Source organism: Pongo abelii, chromosome 3 (genome assembly GCF_028885655.2).
Source record: "Pongo abelii isolate AG06213 chromosome 3, NHGRI_mPonAbe1-v2.0_pri, whole genome shotgun sequence".
Taxonomy (NCBI): domain Eukaryota; kingdom Metazoa; phylum Chordata; class Mammalia; order Primates; family Hominidae; genus Pongo; species Pongo abelii.
In genome coordinates this window covers 17016364-17037121 of record NC_071988.2, presented here as the reverse complement: position 1 = coordinate 17037121, position 20758 = coordinate 17016364, and the positions used below count along the sequence as shown (strand labels likewise).

Genomic DNA, 20758 nt, shown 5'->3' with positions numbered 1-20758 from the left:
ATGAACACCATGTCCGAACAGGTACTATAGTTTTTATCGTTATTTTAATTTAGAAAAAAAAAGTCCTTCAGGAGATATTCCAGAAGAAGGCATTGTTATCATAGATGACCGCTCCATGCCTATTACTGCTTCTGAAGATTTTCCAGTGGGACAAGATGTTAAGGTGGAAGATAGTAATATTGATGATCCTTACCCTGTGTATGCCTAGGCTAATGTGTGTGTTTGTGTCTTAGTTTTTAACAAAAAAGGTTAAAAAGTTTTAAAAAGAAGTTTAAATAGAAAAAAGTTATAGAATAAGACTATCAAGAAAGAAGTCTTATTACAAAAGACCAAAGAGCTTTTAAAAGTTAAAAGTTCATAATGTAAAAAAATTATAGTAAGTTAAGATTATTTTTGAAAGGAAATAAATTTAGTGTAGTCGTACAATGTTTATAAAGTCCATAGTAGTATATGGTAATGTCCTAGGCTTTCACATTCACTCACTCACCCAGAGCAACTTCCCATCCTTCAAGCTCCATTCATGGTAAGTGCTCTATACAGGTACACTATTTTGTATCTTTTATACCATATTTTTATTGTTCTTTTCTATGTTTAGATATGTTTAGGTATACAAATACAATTGCCTACAGTATTCAGTACAGTAACATTCTGTACAGACTGTATACAGTAGGCTCTTCTATTTAGGTTTGTGTAAGTACACTCTGATGTTAGCACAACAACAACAACAAATCACCTCAAAGATGCATTTATCAGAATGTGTTTCCATTATTAAGCAATGCATGAGCCCTTAATTTATACTTGAGTATTATTTCTTCAATTTGCAAGAGTATTTTGTTTTTCATTTTTAGCCTTCTTTATGCTGAATTTGTCTTCTCTGAAATTAAAATTTTCATCTTTGTTTTAACCATTGTGTCCATTACTAACACTCAAACAATAATGGTAGTATACCTTCTACCATCCTCTTTCTCCCAGTTTTTCTTAGGCTTTAGCTGTTTATTCTTGCTGATCTCAGATGTTTAATGCATCTTTATCTTTCTTTGCCACTAAACTATGAGTTTAAGGTGGGTGTTTATTGGGAGCTCAATAAAACTTTAAAAAAAAATGAAGACTTTTGTCACTTGTTTTAGTGTTCTCTAAAGCATTATCATTTGCCACAAGTGCTCATTTTTATATTAGTCATCTTTCTTATTATTTAAAAACTGTTCTGCTTCTTTATTGAAAAAGCATTATGTTAAGTAAACCCTTTATCAGCCATAAAATTCAATTACTTTTATTAGGTGAATCGCTATGACAGATCCAGAGGGTAATACAAAGGCAGTAATATTGTTCCTGTTGTCAAGGAGCTAAACATTCTAGCCCTCCTCCCCAACCCACCCTTTCCCCAAATTCTCAAATCATAAATGTAATTAGAATGTGAATGTGCTTGGAGAATGTGGTGTTGGTAACAACGAATTCCAACAAGTAAGATTGGAGAAGGTGTTGAGACATCATTTAGACCAGTACATACTTGTTCGTATGTTACATATGAACAAACTGTTGTTTAGTGTGGTTAGGTAATTGTTCAGTGTGTGATAAAACTAGAAGAAAATGTTTTAGTTTAGTTTGGAAGACAGGACACTTGACAGATGAACAGAGATGGGGAAAAAGACATTTCAGATAGTATGTGCAAAAGTTCAAATGTTTAAACAGCATAATGGGTTCGTTGTTTCTTATAAGTTAATGTAATTTACTTATGGAATGGTTGGAGAAAAGGCAGGAGTTAGATCAGGGAAGGCTACGTATGCTATCTTAGAATATTTATAATTCATTTTGTAGACAGTAGAGAACCAGAGTTAGTATAGACTTTTTCCTTTCTGAATGGTAAAAGTTGGTTAGAACAATGATTCTGATATCCATTATAAAAGCCTTGAGAGAGAGATTTTAGTGAACCTGGGATTTTCTGTACTGCTGAGAAAGATGTTCAACAGAGTTGAATCTTTAATGTATCAAGCTTACTGTTTGGAATTATAAAACTTTTTTTTTCAATTTATGAAATATGTCAGGCCTCTGGAAATTTTACAGAGGAATATAGTGTATTCACTACCTTGCATTTAAAGGAATAAAATATGACAGATGAAATTGAAATTCCCATCTGTCATTTGCCAGTCCATTTCCCTTTCTTCCATCCTGGAGGTATATATTTTTCACTCACTATCAGTCTTCTATAAAGTATTCATAGTCTGTTTTCTATAAGTTATTTCAGTATAATGAATCAGTTATACTTTATTTACTAGGTATCTTTTTTAAGAGTTTTTCTGTGTCTGATTATTTTACTAAACAAACCTATTTAAATTGTTTCTTCTTTTAAAGCATGCTATTAACCCCAGATTTTGTCCTTTCATTTCTCTATACATCTAGATTATTTAGCTACATTTGCATAAAATGATACATATCAGTGCTATAAATATAAAAATTCTAGTATTACAACTTTATAAGTAATAATTTACAGAGCTGGTAAAAGATAAAGGGAAATAATATGGATATAGCCTGGTTAGAATATATCTCCTGAATTTGTGCCTAAGAACTTAGGTATGAGTAAATCTGGTTCACACATTTGAATTCTATATTTCTAGTTTCTGACAGCATCTAGCATTTGTTTATTGCATTACATTTTATCAAGAAGTTCCATGCAAATTAATTCGGTATCTGGAACATATGTGTTTTACTAAATGTTTTTCGTGAAATAATTAAATTTTCAATGTATGAGGTGTTGATAATATTCCAAGTCTTAAAGAAGAGGATGTATCTATCTCAGTGATTCAGATAGATACATTTGTCCAGAATTGCTACAGGAGTACCATGGCAAATCATGGACTCCAACCTGAGTCTTCCCTCCATATTCATTACATTCTATATTTCATGAGAGGGCAAAACAAACTTATATAATATTAGATATAAAACTCAAGGGACACTAATGAGAGGGTGAGACTAGTTTCCCCAACAGTAACTAAGAAGCATTTAAATAGAGCAAAATATTCTAGTATCAAATCAGTTGTGTTTAAGCCTTCAACAGGGGAACCATATATCTTGTACATGTATTTATTCCTCAGTAATTCTTTATGACTAGTTTGGTTTCTACTTGTTGCATAAGTATAAATTAGGGAAATCAGTGGATAATTAAAGTGTTCTTTGGATTTTTCTCTTTTAGTGTCTATTTAGATACATTGATCCGGTTTCTTTAATGCTGAGTTTCTCAGCCTTGGTGCTATTGACATTTTGGGCTGGTTCATTCTCTTTTATTGTGAATTGTTTTGGATATTTAGCAGCACAGTTGGCCTCTTCCCACAAGATGCCAGTAGTTCCATTTATATGTTTGTGTTTGGGATTAAGGAGACCAGGACCTTGTAATAGCAACACCTTTATTAATGGAGACACTGTAGTCCTTAAGTCATAGCAGAAAATACATCTGACATATGCCTAAAATAAATGACTGAACAGAATAGTAAAAAAAAAAAAATGCTTAAAAGAAAGGTGGTAGTTACCCTGAAACTAAATAAATTGAAAAAGCACTAAACAAAGCCGGACAAAAAATGGGTTGTCTTTCTTAGAAGAAAGTAGGATGTAAGTAAATATGGCACTGTGACTGTGAATTTCAGAAAGCTACCTGATGTGAGGAAAGATAATTATTAATAATAGGCAGTTTTTAACTTGCAAATTGGGCTGCATTCTAAAAGTTGTTTTGAGGATGAATAGCTTTGGTTTCAGAGTGACATTTTTCCCTCAAACATTTATACAACAAATATTTGAGTGCCTAGCATGGACCAGGCATTGGGCTAGCATAGCCAGCAGGATGACAGGCTCCTTGCTTCTTTGGAGCTTATAGTATTGTATGGCATTTATCAAATAAAAAAATCACATAAATGTTAATTTATGTGGTTTTTTTTTTTTCCCTTATTACTCCCCTTCTCCCAGTTTGAGTTGAGGGCACAACTCTTGTCTCTTTTACTCACTACTGTATCCCCAGAGCACCTGGTAAACAGGGAAATATTTGTTAAATGAATAATTGATTAGTTGAAAGAGACATTAAAAAAATTACACATGATGAAGTAGAGTTGTGATCAGTGCTCCAAAGGGAATAATACAGGGTGTTATGTAATTTAAAGCATGTAACAATTAATCTAGTCTAAAGCAAAATAGATCAGATGAAACTTTAAATTGAGGCAGTGATTCTTAAACTACAATTTTTAAGAATGAGTAGGAGTCATCCAGACATGTTTTGGGAATGGAAATGGGGGTTGGAGTGTATTGTGTCTGATTAAACAGCTTCTGTGGATACCTGAAGTATCCACATTTTATAGGGTTTGGGTGTTGGCAGGTGCGGGGGTTAGGGAGTAGCATGATATGAGATGGAATATTGATTTTTCTTCTGTTTTGTACTGAAATATGGAATATGATAAAACAAAATAGCATCATGACAATATAGCAATGAAAATAGAAAAGCAGCTTTTAAATGGTAATTTAAAAATATTTTGATTCTGATACTTGAAGAAAACTTGTTTTAATTAATTTAATTAGGAAATTAGACCCCATCTTCCACCTGCATACTGATGTTCTCTAAGTCTTTGTTTGTACCTCCTGATATATTTGTTTAATTTATGCCCCACATATCCAACCAAAAATGAACTTCATTTGAATCTACCACTCAAAGCAAAACAAACCTCATGGATTTCTTGTCTTAGTGAATATTTAGTCACTCTATTTCTAAAGCCAGAACTGTTTTACTTCTCTCACTCCCACCTCAAAATAATGACGCTGTATCACTAAATTATTTCCATTTAATTGTATTGCTCAAAGCTATCTTTTTTTCTCTCAGGTAAACTTCCACCACCTAAATTTACATTCTTGTCTTTCCTCTGATGTATTTTTGCAAGCTTTCTAACCATCCTCTCTTCATTTGTTTCTTTTTTCATTCTGTTTGCCACTTGCTGCTTGAACAATCCTTTCTGAATGTAAAGCTAATCCTGTTTCTTGACTTCTTCAAGACTTCCCATGGTTCATTTGGCTTTCAGGATAAAAATTAACTCCTTGGCAAAACATAACTAGGCTCCTCAGGATCTGTGTTGCACACGTCTTCAGCCTTTTATATTGTCCTCTTTTCATATCACATTCTTTACTCATACCATTTTTTTTTTTCAATTTGTAGACATAGGTATTTAAATTTAATTAGGCCGGGTGTGGTGGCTCCCACCTGTAATCCTAGCACTTTGGGAGGCCGAGGCAGGAGGATCACTTGAGGTCAGGAGTTTGAGACCAGCCTGGCCAACATGATGAAACCCACTTCTACTAAAAATACAAAAAAATTAAGCCAGTTTTGGTGGCACATGCCTGTAATCCCAGCTGCTTGGAAGGCTGAGGCAGGAGAATTGCTTGAACCCGAGACAGAGGTTGCAGTGAGCCTAGGTTATGCCACTGCACTCCAGCCTGGGCGACAGAGCGAGAGTCTGTCTAAAATAAATTAATAAAACTAAATAAAATATTCTCAGCTGCTGTATTGAACAGCACAGATTCAGAATGTTTCTGTCATTACAGAAAATTTTATTGGATAGTGCTCTTCTTAAACATATCAAGTTTTCTTGTCCCTGTGTCTTTATACATGCTGTTCTCCTTTTCTAAACATGTAGTGTGCCCTTCCTTGTTTTGCCTAGCTAACATTTACTCTTCCATTAAGACTCTACTTGGGCATCATCATCAAATGTCATCAAATGACATCTTTCCCTGTCTCCCCTAACCCTAAAGTCTGTGTGTTGTTACTTTTTGTCTTAATGTCTTTTTGCATTTAAACCCAGGAGTCAGTGCTTAATAGCAAAATTCTAACAAAGTGTAAAGATTTTTTATAAATTACTGTTTCACATTTATGAGTATGGTGCTTGGATTTACCAGCATGTGAGTGACACTTAAATGGATTTATCGTCTGAGTACTGAGTAAAGAAGCACTTCACTAGTTAAGTGTGACCTTAGGAAAAGATAGAGTCAGTTTGTTTGTTATGGAGGTCAAAGTTATCAGATTTGCTCCTTGACTGATAATAATTGCATACACTTAAGCAAATTTTATAATGTAGAATTGAATCTAGCAACTCAAGAATCTGTTCAAAGATAAATAGGTAAATTTACAGGTAGATAGAAAAGCATTGCACCAGAATTATGCAATGTAATGAAATCAGACGTGTTTTTATTATGAAAACACAGCATTAAATTTGTAGCCGTCAGGTCAGTTTTAATAGCATTATGACAAGCAGTGATATAGTCTGGCTTTGTGTCCCCACCCAAATCTCATATTGAATTGTAATCTGCACGTGTTAGGGGAGGGACCTTGTGCGAGGTGATTAGATCATGGGGGCGGTTCCTCCATGCTGTTCTTGGGATAGTGAGTTCTCACGAGATCTGATGGTTTTGTATAAGGGGCTTTTCCCCACTTCACTCAGCACATCTCTCTCCTGCTGCCATGTGAAGAATGACACATTTGCTTCCTTTTCCACCATGATCGTAAGTTATTTGAGGCCTCCCTAGCCATGTGGAACTGTGAGTCCACATGGACCTCTTTCCTTTATAAATTACCCAGTCATGGGTATTTGTTCAAAGCAGCATAAAAATGAACTAATATAAGCAGATTAGGGAATATCGAAAACGTTATGGTACGTACTCTGAAGTTTATAGTATGATTGTCATCAGAAAGTTTTACCTCTGCTCCCCTTTAGTTATCCATTACTCTCTGCATCTCACCATCACTTTGTGTGCTTCACTTCCATAATCATTAATTTCAGATACACCTCTCTGTGAGGGTGAGGGTGAAGAGAGATTAGATTGAGCAAAGTTTAGGGCTTCAGATATGGTATTAGTGGGTATTAGAAAATATTTGATTTTTTTCTTTTTTAAGGAGGGCAGGCTTGAAATTTTTGTCCAGGGCTGGTCTTGTACCCTAAGAAAGGGGCAAAAGACATATTCTTCCTCTTGTCTATTTGTAATAAATTTGGTGACTGTATTTTATTTACCAGAGATCTGGATATGTGTTCTAAAAAGACACAGGTTTTTAAATTTGTGGTTTTGGGTTTGTTCATTCAGCAATATGAGGCTATCATGGAATAAGTTTAGATGCCAAATATGTATCAGAATGGCTTAGGGAAATAATAGATTTCCCAAGATACTTCTGATTTCAAATATTCCAACTTAGAATGTGCGACTATCAGAACCCCAGTTTTCTGAACTTAGTTGACTCTAGCTACATTTGGGATTAGAAAAGCTTCTTTGATATAGCTTAGATACTTTGAATTGTGTGACACAAATAGGTATGGTAAACATTTAAAGATGAACAGATATTAATGATGAATGGTTTAATTAGAGGCGCCTTCCTTAAAGACACAGAATTTGAGTTAGACAGAAGAAGGGATGGAGAAGAACAACGAGTAGAGGCCTTAAAAGCAAAGAAGAATGAATGAGCAGGGTATTTGGGAAGAATTGAAACAGAGGAGCACCAGAGTAGAGTGGAGGATTAACTAGTGATGAGAGAGGTTATGCTAGGTAAACTAGGACTAACTTAAATTCTTTTATTAATCTTTTATTTATTAAACAATTTTATTTCTTTAATTTTCCTGTAATTTCCCTAGGCTCTTCTATAAAATCTTATATTCATTCATGTGACCATACCTCATTATCCTTAATATTTACTCTCAAAAAGCTTTTTATTTTTATTTTTTTGAAAGCAGTTTTTCTGTGTGTACTCTGTAACATGATTTTGCTTTCAAATCATTGTTGTGCCCCCATACAAAATGCCTTTTATTTTTGAGGATCGTGGAGTTTTTAGTATGGCATGAGTGTGCTAAAAGCCAGATATCTTTCCACATTCACTGATGGCTTTGACACCTAGTTTTTAATCTCCCATCCTCACTTTAAACCCTGACAGTGCAGTCCTCAGTCAGGGCCAGGACCGGGCTGAGGCCCTGTGTGGAGATGCTGCATCACCAGCAGAAGGCCGAGACCTGCTTACCTGTACCTGTTCACTTGTAATGAAAAGAATTCTCTCAAAAAAAAAAAAAAAAACCAAGATGGGAATTTAATATGTGAATTTATAGCCACTGTCATTAATTTTTTTTATTGTATATTTTGTTCTTTTTTTATTATTATTATACTTTAAGTTTTAGGGTACATGTGCACAATGTGCAGGTCAGTTACATATATATACATGTGCCATGCTGGTGTGCTGCACCCATTAACTCGTCATTTAGCATTAGGTATATCTCCTAAAGCTATCCCTCCCCCCTACCCCCCCACAACAGTCCCCAGAGTGTGATGTTCCCCTTCCTGTGTCCATGTGTTCTCATTGTTCAATTCCCACCTATGAGTGAGAATATGCGATGTTTGGTTTTTTGTTCTTGCGATAATTTACTGAGAATGATGATTTCCAGTTTCATCCATGTCCCTACAAAGGACATGAACTCATCATTTTTTATGGCTGCATAGTATTCCATGGTGTATATGTGCCACATTTTCTAAATCTAGTTTATCATTGTTGAACGTTTGGGTTGGTTCCAAGTCTTTGCTGTTGTGAATAGTGCCAGTGATGGTGAGCATTTTTTCATGTGTTTTTTGGCTGCATAAATGTCTTCTTTTGAGAAGTGTCTGTTCATGTCCTTCGCCCACTTTTTGATGGGGTTGTTTGTTTTTTTCTTGTAAATTTGTTTGAGTTCATTGTAGATTCTGGATATTAGCCCTTTGTCAGTTGAGTAGGGTGCAAAAATTTTCTCCCATTTTGTAGGTTGCCTGCTCACTCTGATGGTAGTTTCTTTTGCTGTGCGGAAGTTTACCCTTAGTGCATACCATGATACAGTAGGCAGAATTCTAAGACAGCCCTCAAGACCAACCCTCCCACCCCACCCCACTCCCTCACCTCGTGATTAGTTTGTTATAAGGCACAGTTGACATTAAGAGAGAGATTATGTTAGTAGGTCTGACCTAAACTTAAATGAGCCCTTTTAAAGCAGAGAGTTTTTGGCCGGGCGTGGCGGCTCATGCTTGTAATCCGAGCACTTTAGGAGGCCGAGGCGGGTGGATCACAAGGTCAGGAGATCAAGACCATCCTTGCGAACACGGTGAAACCCCGTCTGTAGTAAAAATACAAAAAATTAGCCAGGCGTGGTGGTGGGTGCCTGTAGTCCCAGCTACGTGGGAGGCTGAGGCAGGAGAATGGCATGAACCCGGGAGGCAGAGCTTGCAGTGAGCCGAGATAGTGCCAATGCACTCCAGCCTGGGTGACAGAGCGAGACTCTGTCTCAAAAAAAAAATGCAGAGAGTTTTCTTTTTTTCTGCTGGTGGTAGAAGACGAAGTGGGAGATTCAAATTCTCTGCACAGTTGCTGGCTTGAAGATGGAGGGAGCTACATATTAAGTAATAAAGGTGGCCTCTAGGAGCCAGAGGATGGCCCTTGGCTGACAGTAAGAGAATGAGGACCTCTGTCCTGCAACCACACCCAACTGAATTGTGCTAACAAGAATGAACTTGGAAGCAGATTTTCCCTGGTACCTCCAGATGAGAACTCAGCTTGGTCAACCAGCCACATCATACCAGGCTTCTGACCTAAAGAGCTGTGATGAGTAAATTTGTGTTGTTTTAAGGCACAGAGTTTGTGGTCTTTTGTTATATCACAGTAGATAAATAATACACATGCCTTGAATGATCAACTAATGATTTTTATGACTTGAACAATATGAAGACATTTTATAGTATTTTTGACTTTTTCTTTTTTATTTTGGACATGTATGCAGATATTGAGGGTACACAGTCAAGTTTTTACTCATGGGGCTTGTGTTCCAAAAGTTTGGGAGATATTTCTGCAGACTCTGTACCTAGAATTTTTCAATATCCGAAATCGTAAACTCTAGTGTAATTCACTGTCTACTACTTTCTCGAACTCAGTAAACTTATTTTGGTGTCATTGAAATATTTTGCCCTTGACACTGTCCATCTCTTTCCCCACGTGCCCAATTAACAAATTCTTTTACTCTGGATCAAAATAAAAAGAGGTGCCATAGAAGGAAATCTTTATTCTGATAAAGATATGATATCTACAAAAAATCTACAACAAGTATAGTATGTGACTTCAAAATGTTAGAAGAATTTCATTGTAATCAGTAAAATGGGAGGGATGCTCATTATTACCAGTTTTGTTTAACATTACCTTGAGGAGATCATCAAAACAATAAAATAAAGGAAAACGATTTGGAAGAGGAATTACAATTGTCGTTTTCCACAGGTATTTGTATAGAAGTGTAAGAGAATCTATAGATATACTATTAAAGCTGATGGATAGTTTAGCAAGTGTTTTGGATATAAATTGGCCACATCCATGGTAACCAAAAAGAAAGTTTTTTAAAATTTTGTTTTGTATTCATTTATTTTTGAGATGGAGTCTCACTCTGTCCCCCAGGCTGGAGTGCAGTGGCGTGATCTCGGCTCACCGCAACCTCCGCCTCCGAAGTTCAAACGATTCTCCTGCCTTGCCTCCTGAGAAGCTGGGATTACAGGCAAACACCACCATGCCCAGCTGATTTTTGTGTTTTTCATAGAGATAGGGTTTCGCCATGTGGGCCAGTCTGCTCTCGAACTCCTGACCTCAAGTGATCCACCTGCCTTGATCCCAAAATGCTGGAATTACAGGCATGAGCTGCCATGCCCAGCCAGAAACAAGATTATTTTTAAGTTAACATTTTTGATGATTATAAAAACTATAATGTAAGCAAGAATAAATCCAATGAACAGTGTGCTAGACCTTTATTAAAGAAATGATAAAATGTTATTAAGAATAGTTTTAAAATCATAAAATAGTGATGTTTAACACACTGTGGTATTAGCTTAGGAGTAGATGAGCAGATGAATGGAAAGTCTAAAAAGAAAGTCACAAAGAAGCATGCAAAACATAGCGAAACCTAGTCTCTACTAAAATAAAATTAAAAAATAAGCCAGGCATGGTGGTGCATGCCTGTGGTCCTGGCTACTCAGGAAGCTGGATCAGGAGGATCACCCGAGCCCAGGAAGTGCTGCAGTGAGCTATGATAGTGCCACTGGACCTCAGCCTGAATTCCAGAATGAGACCCTGTTTATTAGTTTGTTTTCACACTGCTGATAAAGACATACCCGAGACTGGGCAATTTACAAAAGAAAAGAGGCTTACTGGACTTACAGTTCCACATGGCTGGGGAGGCCTCACAATCACGGCGGAAGGCAAGGAGGAGCAAGTCACATCTTACGTGGATGGCAACAGGCAGAGAGAGCTAGTGCAGAGAAACTCGCATTTTTAAAGGCATCAAATATCAGAGACTATCACCAGAACAGCATTGGAAAGACCCGCCCCTATAAATCAGTCATCTTCCACCGGGTCCCTCCCACATGGAAATTATGGGAGCTACAAGATGAGATTTGGGTGGGGACACAGAGCCAAACCATATCATCCTGTATCAAGAAAAAGACAATCCACAGGCTTGAAGAAAATATTTGCAGATGGGTGAATATCTCATAAGGGATTTATGTTCAAAATAACTCTTACAACTCAATAATGAAAAGACAAATAACTCAATTGAAAAATGTGCAAAAAATTTGAATGGACATTTCACCAAGGAACTTACATGAATTGCCAATGAACACATGAAAAAATGTTCAACATCATTAGTCACTAGGGAAATGAGACTGCACTTTGCATCCACTAGAATGGCTATAATCGAAGTGTTTGTAAAGTTATGGAGAGATTGTTATAGGAATGGTGAAGGCACTTTGGAAAGCAGTTTGTCAGTTTTTTAAAATGTTAAGTATAGACTTATATGACCCAGCAATTATATTCCTATAGACTTACCTAGTAGAAATGAAAATCTGTTCCATGTAAATTTCATAGTAGTGTTATTCACAATAGCAAAAAGTGGAAACAACCCAAAGTTTCATTAGCTAGCAAATCAATAAACAAATGTAGTATATCCATACAGTGGAATGCTATTCAGCAATAAAAAGAATTGGAGTACTGATGTATGCTACAACATGATGAATCTCAGACACATTATGCTTGGTGAAAGAAACCAGACACAAAAGTGCATGTGTGATATTCTCTTTATATGTAATATCAGAAAAGGCAAATGTGTAGAAATGGAAAGTAAGTGAATTTTATGGTAGTAAATTATATCTCAGTAAAGCTATGAATGGACAAGAAATACAGACCCACATCATTTTGAGACTTCATGAGTAATAAAAGTGGCCTGAAAATGAATGGTGCTTCAGGTAAAATTGATTTTCTGTTTTATACTGTTTATAAGTTTATAAGAAAATTAATTCCACTATATTAAAGAACCACATGTGAAAACCAAATGCACACTCGTATTCACACATAAAATGATTTTTGACTTTCAAAAATGTTTCTTATATAAGAAAAAATATACAAACCATAAAACAAGATACCAAAAAAAGGTTAAACTATGGTACATTAAACCAAAAGAACCACTCAAAAACAAAATGAAAAGTGAAGTCATAATTGGGAATGTTTGTAATTTATGAATTTGATAATTATTACCCAGAATACATAAAACTATGCCTGAATTCTTAAAAGACCAACAGTTCAGTTGAGAAGTAGCCAAAGCTGAAATAGCAATAATGGAATTCAGAATATAGATAGGAAAAAAAAAGATCATTGAGATTCGGGAGAGCAGCAAGACCCAATCAACAGAAACTAAGAATCACAATAAAATGATACAGGAGCTGACAGACAAAGTAGCCAGTATACATAAACAAACAAACAAACAACACACCTAACTGATCTGATAGAGCAGAAAAACACACTACAAGAATATCACAGTGCAATCATAAGTAGTAACAGCAGAATAGACCAAGCTGAGGAAGTAATCTCGGAACTTGAAGACTGGCTGTCTGAAATAAGACGGTCAGACAAAATAAAGAAAACAGAATGAAAAGGAATGAACAAAGTCTCCAACAAATATGGGATTATGTAGAGGCCAAACCTACAAATCACTGGCATCCCTGGAAGGGACAGCGAAATAGAAAACAAACGGAAAACATATTTCAGGGTATCACCCATGAAAACCTCCCCAACCTCACTAGAGAGGCCAACAGTCAAATTCAGAAGATACAGAGAACCCCTGAAAGATTCTGTGCAAGATCATCCCTATGACATGTAATCATTACATTTTCCAAGGTTGGAATGAAAGAATGTTAAAGGTGGCTGGAGAGAAAGCACAGGTCATTTACAAAAGGGAACCCTATCAGGCTAATAGCAGACCTCTCAGCAGAAACCCTACAAGCCAGAAGAGATTTGGAGCTTATACTCAACATTCTTAAATAACAATATTCTCAACCAAGATTTTTATATCCAGCCAAACTAAGCTTCCTAAGCAAAGGTGAAATAAGATCCTTTTTAGATAAGCAAATACTGAGGGTATTTGTTACTATCAGACCCGCCTTACGAGAGATCTTGAAAGGAGCATTAAATGTAGAAAGGAAAGATCATTACTAGCCAATACAAGAACACTTAACACAGACAAGTGACACTGTAAAGCAACCACACAAACAAGCCAGCATAATAACCAGCTAACAACACAATAACAGGGTCAAATCCACACATATCAATACTAATGTTGAATGTTAATGGGTAAAATGCACTATTTAAAAAGTATAGAGTGGCAATCTGGATAAAAAAGCAAGACCCAATGGTATGCCATCTTCAAGAGACCCACCTCACACACAGTGACACCCATAGGCTGAAAATAAAAGGATGGAGGAAAATACCAAACAGAAATGAGAAAAAAGCCAGGGTTGCAATCCAAATGTCAGACAAAACAGACTTTAAACCAACAAAGATCAAAAATGGCAAAGAAGAGCATTAAATAAGGGTAAAGGGTTCAATTCAACAAGAAGACCTAACTATTCTACATATATATGCACCCAGCAGAGGAGCAACCAGATTCATAAAGCAAGTTCTTAGAGACCTACAAAGATACTTAGACTCCCACACTATAAAAATGGGAGACTTCAGCACTCCCCTGAGGGTATTAGATCATCAAGGGAGAAATAACAAGATATTCAGGACCTGAATTCAACAGTGGACCCAATGGATCTGATAGACCTCTATGGGACTCTCCATCCCAAAACAACAGAGTATACTTACTTCTCATCACCACATGGCACGTGGCACATCACATACTCTAAAAGTGACTGCACAATTGGATATAAAACAATCCTCAGCAAATGCAGAAGAACCAAAATCGTATTAAAAACTCTCAGACCACAGCTCAATAAAAATATAAATTAAAACACAAAAAATCACTCAAAACTATGCAATTACATGAAAATTAAACAACGTGCTCCTGAATAGCACGTTGTTTATCTTTTGGATAAATAATGAAATTAAAGCAAAAATCAACAAGTTCTATGAAACTAATGAGAACAAAAATACAACATACCAGAATCTCTGGGGCACAACTAAGGCAGTGTTAAGAGAGAAATTTATAGCACTAAATGCCAACATCAAAAAGTTAGATCTCAAATTAACAGCCTAACATCACAAGTAAAAGAACCAGAGAAGCAAGAGCAAACTAACCCCAAAGTTAGCAGAAAACAAGAAATAACCAAAATCCGAACTTAACTGGTGGAGATTGAGACAAGAAAAAACATTCAGAAGATCAACGAATTCAGGAGTTGTTTTTTGAAAAAATTAATAAAATACGTCACTAGCTAGATAATACAGAAGAGAGAAGACCTAAATAAGCACAGTTAGAAAAGACAAAGGGGATGTTACCACTGACTCCATGGAAATACAAATAACCATCAGAGACGACTACAAACATCCCTATTCATACAAACTAGAAAACCTAGAAAAGATGGATAAATTTCGGGCCATATATACCCCCCCACACAACTGAACCAGGAAGAAATTGATTCCGTGAAGAGACCAATAATGAGCTCCTAAATTGAATCAGTAATGAATACCCTACCAACCTAAAAAAGCTCAGGACCAGATAGAGTCACAGCCGAATTCTACCAGATACACAAACAAGAGCTGGTACGATTGCTACTGAAACTCTTCCAAAAAATATAGGAAGAGGATCTCCTTCCCAACTCATTGTATGAGGCCAGCATCATCCTGATACCAAAACTTGGCAGAGACACAACAATAAAAGAGAACTCCAGGATAATATCCTTGAAGAACATAGATGCAAAAATCCTCAACAAAATACTTGGAGACTGAATCCAGCAGCACATCAAAAAGCTAATACACCACTATCAGGTAGGCTTTATCCCTGGGATGCAAGATTGGTTCAACATATGCAAGTCAATAAATGTGATTCATCATATAAACAGAACTAAGGACAAAAACCACATGATTATCTCAGCAGATACAGAAAAGGCTTTCAATGTATTTATTCAGTTTCCCTTCATGCTAAAAATTCTCAATAAACTAGGTATTGAAGGAACACACCTCCTAAGAGCCACATAAGACAAACTCACAGCCAACATCATACTGAATGAGCAAAAGCTGGAAGCATTACCCTTGAAAACTGGCACATGACAAGGATATCCTCTCTCACTACTTCTATTCAACATAATACTGGAAGTGCTGGCCAGAGTAGTCAGGCATGAGAAAGAAATAAAGCGCATCCAAATATGAAAAGAGGAAGTCAAACTATACTTGTCTGTAGATGACATCATTCTATATCTAGAAAACCCCGTAGTCTCAGCCCAAAAGCTCTTTCAGCAGATAAACAACTTCAGCAAAATTTCAGGATACAAAAGCAATGTACAAATATTACTCTCATTCCTGTACACCAACAACAGCAAGCTGAGAGCCAAATCAGGAACTCAGTCGCATTCACAGTTGCCACAAAAAGAATAAAATATCCAGGAATACAGCTAACCAGGGAGGTGAAACATCTCTACAATGAGAATTACAAAACACTGCTCAGATAAGTCAGAGATGACACAAACAAAAGGAAAAACCTTCTTTGCTCATGGATAGGAAGAATCAATATCATTAAAATGACCATTTTCCCCAAAGCAATTTATAGATTCACTGCTATTTCTATCAAACTGTCAATAACATTCTTCACAGAACTAGAAACAACTATTTGTAAATTTGTATTGAACCAAAAAAGAGCCTGAATAGCCAAGGCAATCCTAAGCAAAAAGAACAAAGCTAGAGGCATCACATTACCTGACTTCAAACTATACCACAGGACTACAGTAACTAAAACAACATGGTACTGATACAGAACTAGACATATAGACCAATTGGATGCAATAGAGAGCACAGAAATAAGGCCATATACCTACAACTATCTAATCTTCAACAAAGCTCACAAAAACAAGTAATGGGGAAAGGACTTCCTTTTCAATAAATGGTGCTGGGATAACTGGCTAGCCATGTGCAGAAAATTGAAACTAGACCCCTTCCTTATACCTTATACAAAAATTAAGATGGATTAAAGACTTAATTGTAAAACCCAAAACTATAAAAAGCCTTGAAGACAACCTAGGCAGTACCATTTAGGACATAGGCACGGGCAAAGATTTCATGACAAACATGCCAAAAGTAATTGCAATGAAAACAAAAATTGGCAAATGGGAACTAATTAAAGAGCTTCTGCATGGCAAAAAAAACTATCAACAGAGTAAAGAGACAACCTGCAGAATGGGAGAAAATATTTGCAAACTATGCATCTGACAAAGGTTAATTTCCAGCATCTATAGGGAACTTACTTAAATTTACAAGAAAAAAAAATTTCCATTAAAAAGTGTGCAAAGAACATGAACAGACACTTTTCAAAAGAAGGTGTGCATGCAGCCAACAAGTATATGAAAACAAGCTCAATATCACTGATTAATGGAGAAATGCAAATCAAACCACAGTGAGATAACATCTCACACCAGTCAGAATGGCTATTACTAAAAAGTAAAAAAATAACATGCTGGCAAGGTTGCAGAGAAAATGGAACACTTACACACTGTTGGTGGGAGGATAAATTAGTTCAACCATTGTGGAAAGCATTGTGGGCAGTTCCCTCAAAGAGCTAAAAGCAGCACTACCATTCAAACCAGCAATCCCATTACTGGGTGTATACCCAAAAGAATATAAATTGTTGTATTGTAAAGACAGATGCACGCATATGTTCATTGCGGCACTATTCACAATAGTAAAGACATGGAATCAACCTAAATGCCCATCATTGATAGATTGGAGAAAGAAAATTATCTTGTACACACACACACACACACAGACACACACCATGGAATACTATGCAGCCACGAAAAAGAACAAGCTCATGTCCTTTGCAGGGACATAAATGGAGCTGGAGACCATCATCCTTAGCAAACTAACACAGGAATAGAAAATCAAATACCACGTATTCTACCATATAAATGATAACCCATGGATTCAAAGAGGGGAGCAACAGACATTGGGACCTGCTTGAGGATGGAGGGTGTAAGGAGCAAGAGGATCAGAAAAAATAACTATTGGATATTAGGCTTATTACCCAGGTGATGAAATAGTCTACACCAAACCCCTGTGACATCAGTTTGCCTATATAACAAACCTGCACATGTACCCCTGAACCTAAAATAAAAGTAATAAGAAAAGCCCGGATGACTCTCGCCTGTCATCCAGGCTAGAGTGCAGGAGCGTGATCATGGCTTAGCTCACTGCAGCCTCAACCTTCTGGGTTCAGGTGATCCTCGCACTTCAGCCTTCTGAGTAGCTGGGACTACAGGTGCATGCCACCACCCCCAGCTAATTTTTTTTATATATAGAGAGATGAGATTTCACCATGTTTCCCAGACTCAAGCAGTCTGCTCCCCTCAGCCTCCCAAAGTGCTGGGATGACAGTCATGAGCCACCGTGTCTGGCTGAAGGAAATCTGTAAGTAGAATATTTGAAATATACTGAAACTCAGTAATAATCAGAGAACTGCAAATTAAAATGATAAATAATTTTGTATTCATGTGTTGGACAAATATGAAGTCTGATGATAACTTTTGGTGACCATTTGGGGACAAAAGGAACTCAAACATTGCTGATAAGGTTGTTAAGATGATTCAGCCATACAATGCAGTATTTATTGTAGTAAAGTTTAAAATATTCATACTCTAGGGTTAAGTAATCCCACTTAAAGATTTATTAAGATTAACCGTTTATGAAAGGTTCCAGTGCAGCAATGCTTGTAATAACAATAACAACAAAAAAGTTATATAGCTTTCAGTAGGGAAATGGGTAACTATGTACTTATACAAATGAACTCTATAGTGTAATCAATCTTAAAGAACTATGAATTTTGGTCTTTGGAAGGGTTAAGTTATCTAAGTCATGGTCCCTAACCTTTTTGGCACCAGGGACCAATTTTGTGAAAGACAATTTTTCCATGGACGGGGGGCATGGTTTTGGGATGAACCTGTTCCCCCTTGGATCATTAGGCATTAGATTCTCATAAGGAGTACGCAACCCAGAATATCTCACAAGTACAGTTGATAATAGGGCTCACGCTCCTGTGAGAATCTGATCCAACAGGAGCCACAGCTCAGGAGGTAATGCTCGCTTGCCCGCTGCTCACCTCCTGCTGTGTGGTCCCTTTCCTAACAGGCCACAGACTGGTACTGGTCCATGGCCCTGGAGGTTGGGGACTCCTGCTCTGAATCAACCTTTCTTCTAAAAACAATGAAAAGTGCTGGATTTTTAAAAAGTTAAAAATGGCTAAGAATTAAAAAGGCAGTTGAGAATACCCAAGATAATTTTAGAGGTAAGTGGAAAATCAGAGGTAAAAAGCTGCTTAAGCTTGAAGTCTTTGTTAGTACCACGTATTTGTGTTTTCATGGCTGTTTAAACAAGAGGATCAGAATTCTAGGGCAATAGCCTGTCCAAATAATTCTATGGGAGATTGTCTTTACATTAAGCTGTGACATCAAAAGATAAAGGATAAAAGCAAGTCGATCTAAATCATCTTGCCTTTCTCCGGTCCCAGAAGTTTGCCTTGGTGATGATCAGAGCAGGACAAGAAAATTAAAGGTAGAAAAATATCAAATATTGAACTTGCCACAGACCAGCCCTCTAGTAGATCTGTACCCTGAGTCAATCAAGGAACTTCAAGCCATGAAATTAGTTTGAAGCAGGTATGAGTTTCCTATTAGTGTTGTAACGAATACCACAAGTTTAGTGGTACATGACAAATTTAGTATCTTATAGTTCTGGAGGTCAGAGATCTGAAATGGGTCTCACTGGGCTAATATCAAACTGTAGGCAGGGCCCTGTTCCTTTATGAAAGCTCTAGGCCGGAATCAATTTTCCTGCATTTCCCAGCTTTTACAGGCTGCTAGCATTCCATGGCATGAGGTCTTCGTTTATTTCCAAAGCCAGCAGTGGCTGGTTGATTCTTTCTCACAATTTCATCTCTCTTTTTCTGACTCCTCTGCCTCCTTCCCAATTTAAGGACCCTTGTGATTATGTTGAATCCACAAGGATAATCTTATTTTAAGGTCAGCTGATAAACAACCTTAATTCCATCTGCAGCCTGTTTCCCCCTTGCCATGTAGCATAGTTTGCTCAAGGGTACTGGTTATTAGAACTCTCTGGAGGAGAGCACTTCCATTCTAGGCCTTAGGGAATTTGATCTTTTGAGGGCAAAAGCCAGTAAGTACTGAATTAATTGCATGAAGAAACAAGGCAAGATGAGCAAGAGGCATCAGACTGCAGAAACAGACTTATTCAAGAAAAAGTATTGAAATGATTAGATACCAATTTAATTTTTTAACACTGATTTTAAAATATTTCATATTTAAAGAAATAAATTATAGACCTAAATATCTGTAAGGTATGGAGAACTATTAAAAGGTTTTTAAGTTTTCAAAAAGAACAGAATAAAGCTTGTATAAATTGCTGAAATTAACAAGTCAGAAGATGAACGTCCACCTCTGTGGGTGAGGAAGTAATAGAGTTTGGACTTATCTTCTCCTGTAGACAGCTAGGAAACTGGACCATATATGCACAGACAGTGGAAAACAGGGAGCACAAAACTGGTCCCTGAGAAGAAGGAAACTAATGATTTCGGCCATATGATCATGCCAGCTTTTTTGCCTGTAGGTAATTTGCAGATCATAGCACAGGCAGGATTGGCCTAAAAAGAGCCCAGTGGGCTTGCTGACTTAAGAAGGCAAAAAACCAAACACTGCGTGTTCTCACTCATAGGTGGGAATTGAACAATGAGAACACATGGACACAGGGAGGAGAACATCACTCACCGGGGTGGGGGGATGGGGGAGGGATAGCATTAGGAGATATACCTAATGCTAAATGTCGAGTTAATGGGTGCAGCACACCAACATGGCACATGTATACATATGTAACAAACCTGCAAGTTGTGCACATGTACCCTAAAACTTAAAGTATAATAATAAAAAATAAAAAAAGAAGGCAGAGATCTGCCTTTAGTGTATTGTGAGTGGCTGGAATTTATGAGGGCATTGTACCAGAACGGAGAGAGCTGCAGAGAGAAAGAGCTCAAGAAATCAGCATGCAGTGCCCTTGAATCTGGCTAAAAACCAGTTCGTGTGTGTAGGGTGACATCCATAAAACCTCACAAATAACACCTTTGGGAAAGCAGTTTCTGGGACCTATAATGCAAACAATTTTCAGAACTTATACAGGGCTGGCAATCATTATTCAAGTTCCCACCACCCAAAGTGAAAGCAGTCA

General features: G+C 36.9%; 1 protein-coding gene across 17 annotated transcripts in view; it reads left to right on the top strand.

The window, feature by feature from the left end:
* LCORL (ligand dependent nuclear receptor corepressor like) overlaps window positions 1-20758 on the top strand; it is a 178597-nt gene that overhangs the window by 24343 nt on the left and 133496 nt on the right. Inside the window, exon 1 of one of the 17 annotated variants that reach the window (XM_054553766.2) lies at window positions 5-19179. The exons of the other annotated variants lie outside the window; for them this stretch is intronic. The gene's annotated coding sequence lies outside the window, so the exon portion shown is untranslated. Of the gene's footprint in view, window positions 1-4; window positions 19180-20758 lie in introns of those variants that run through there. 17 annotated transcript variants of the gene reach the window in all.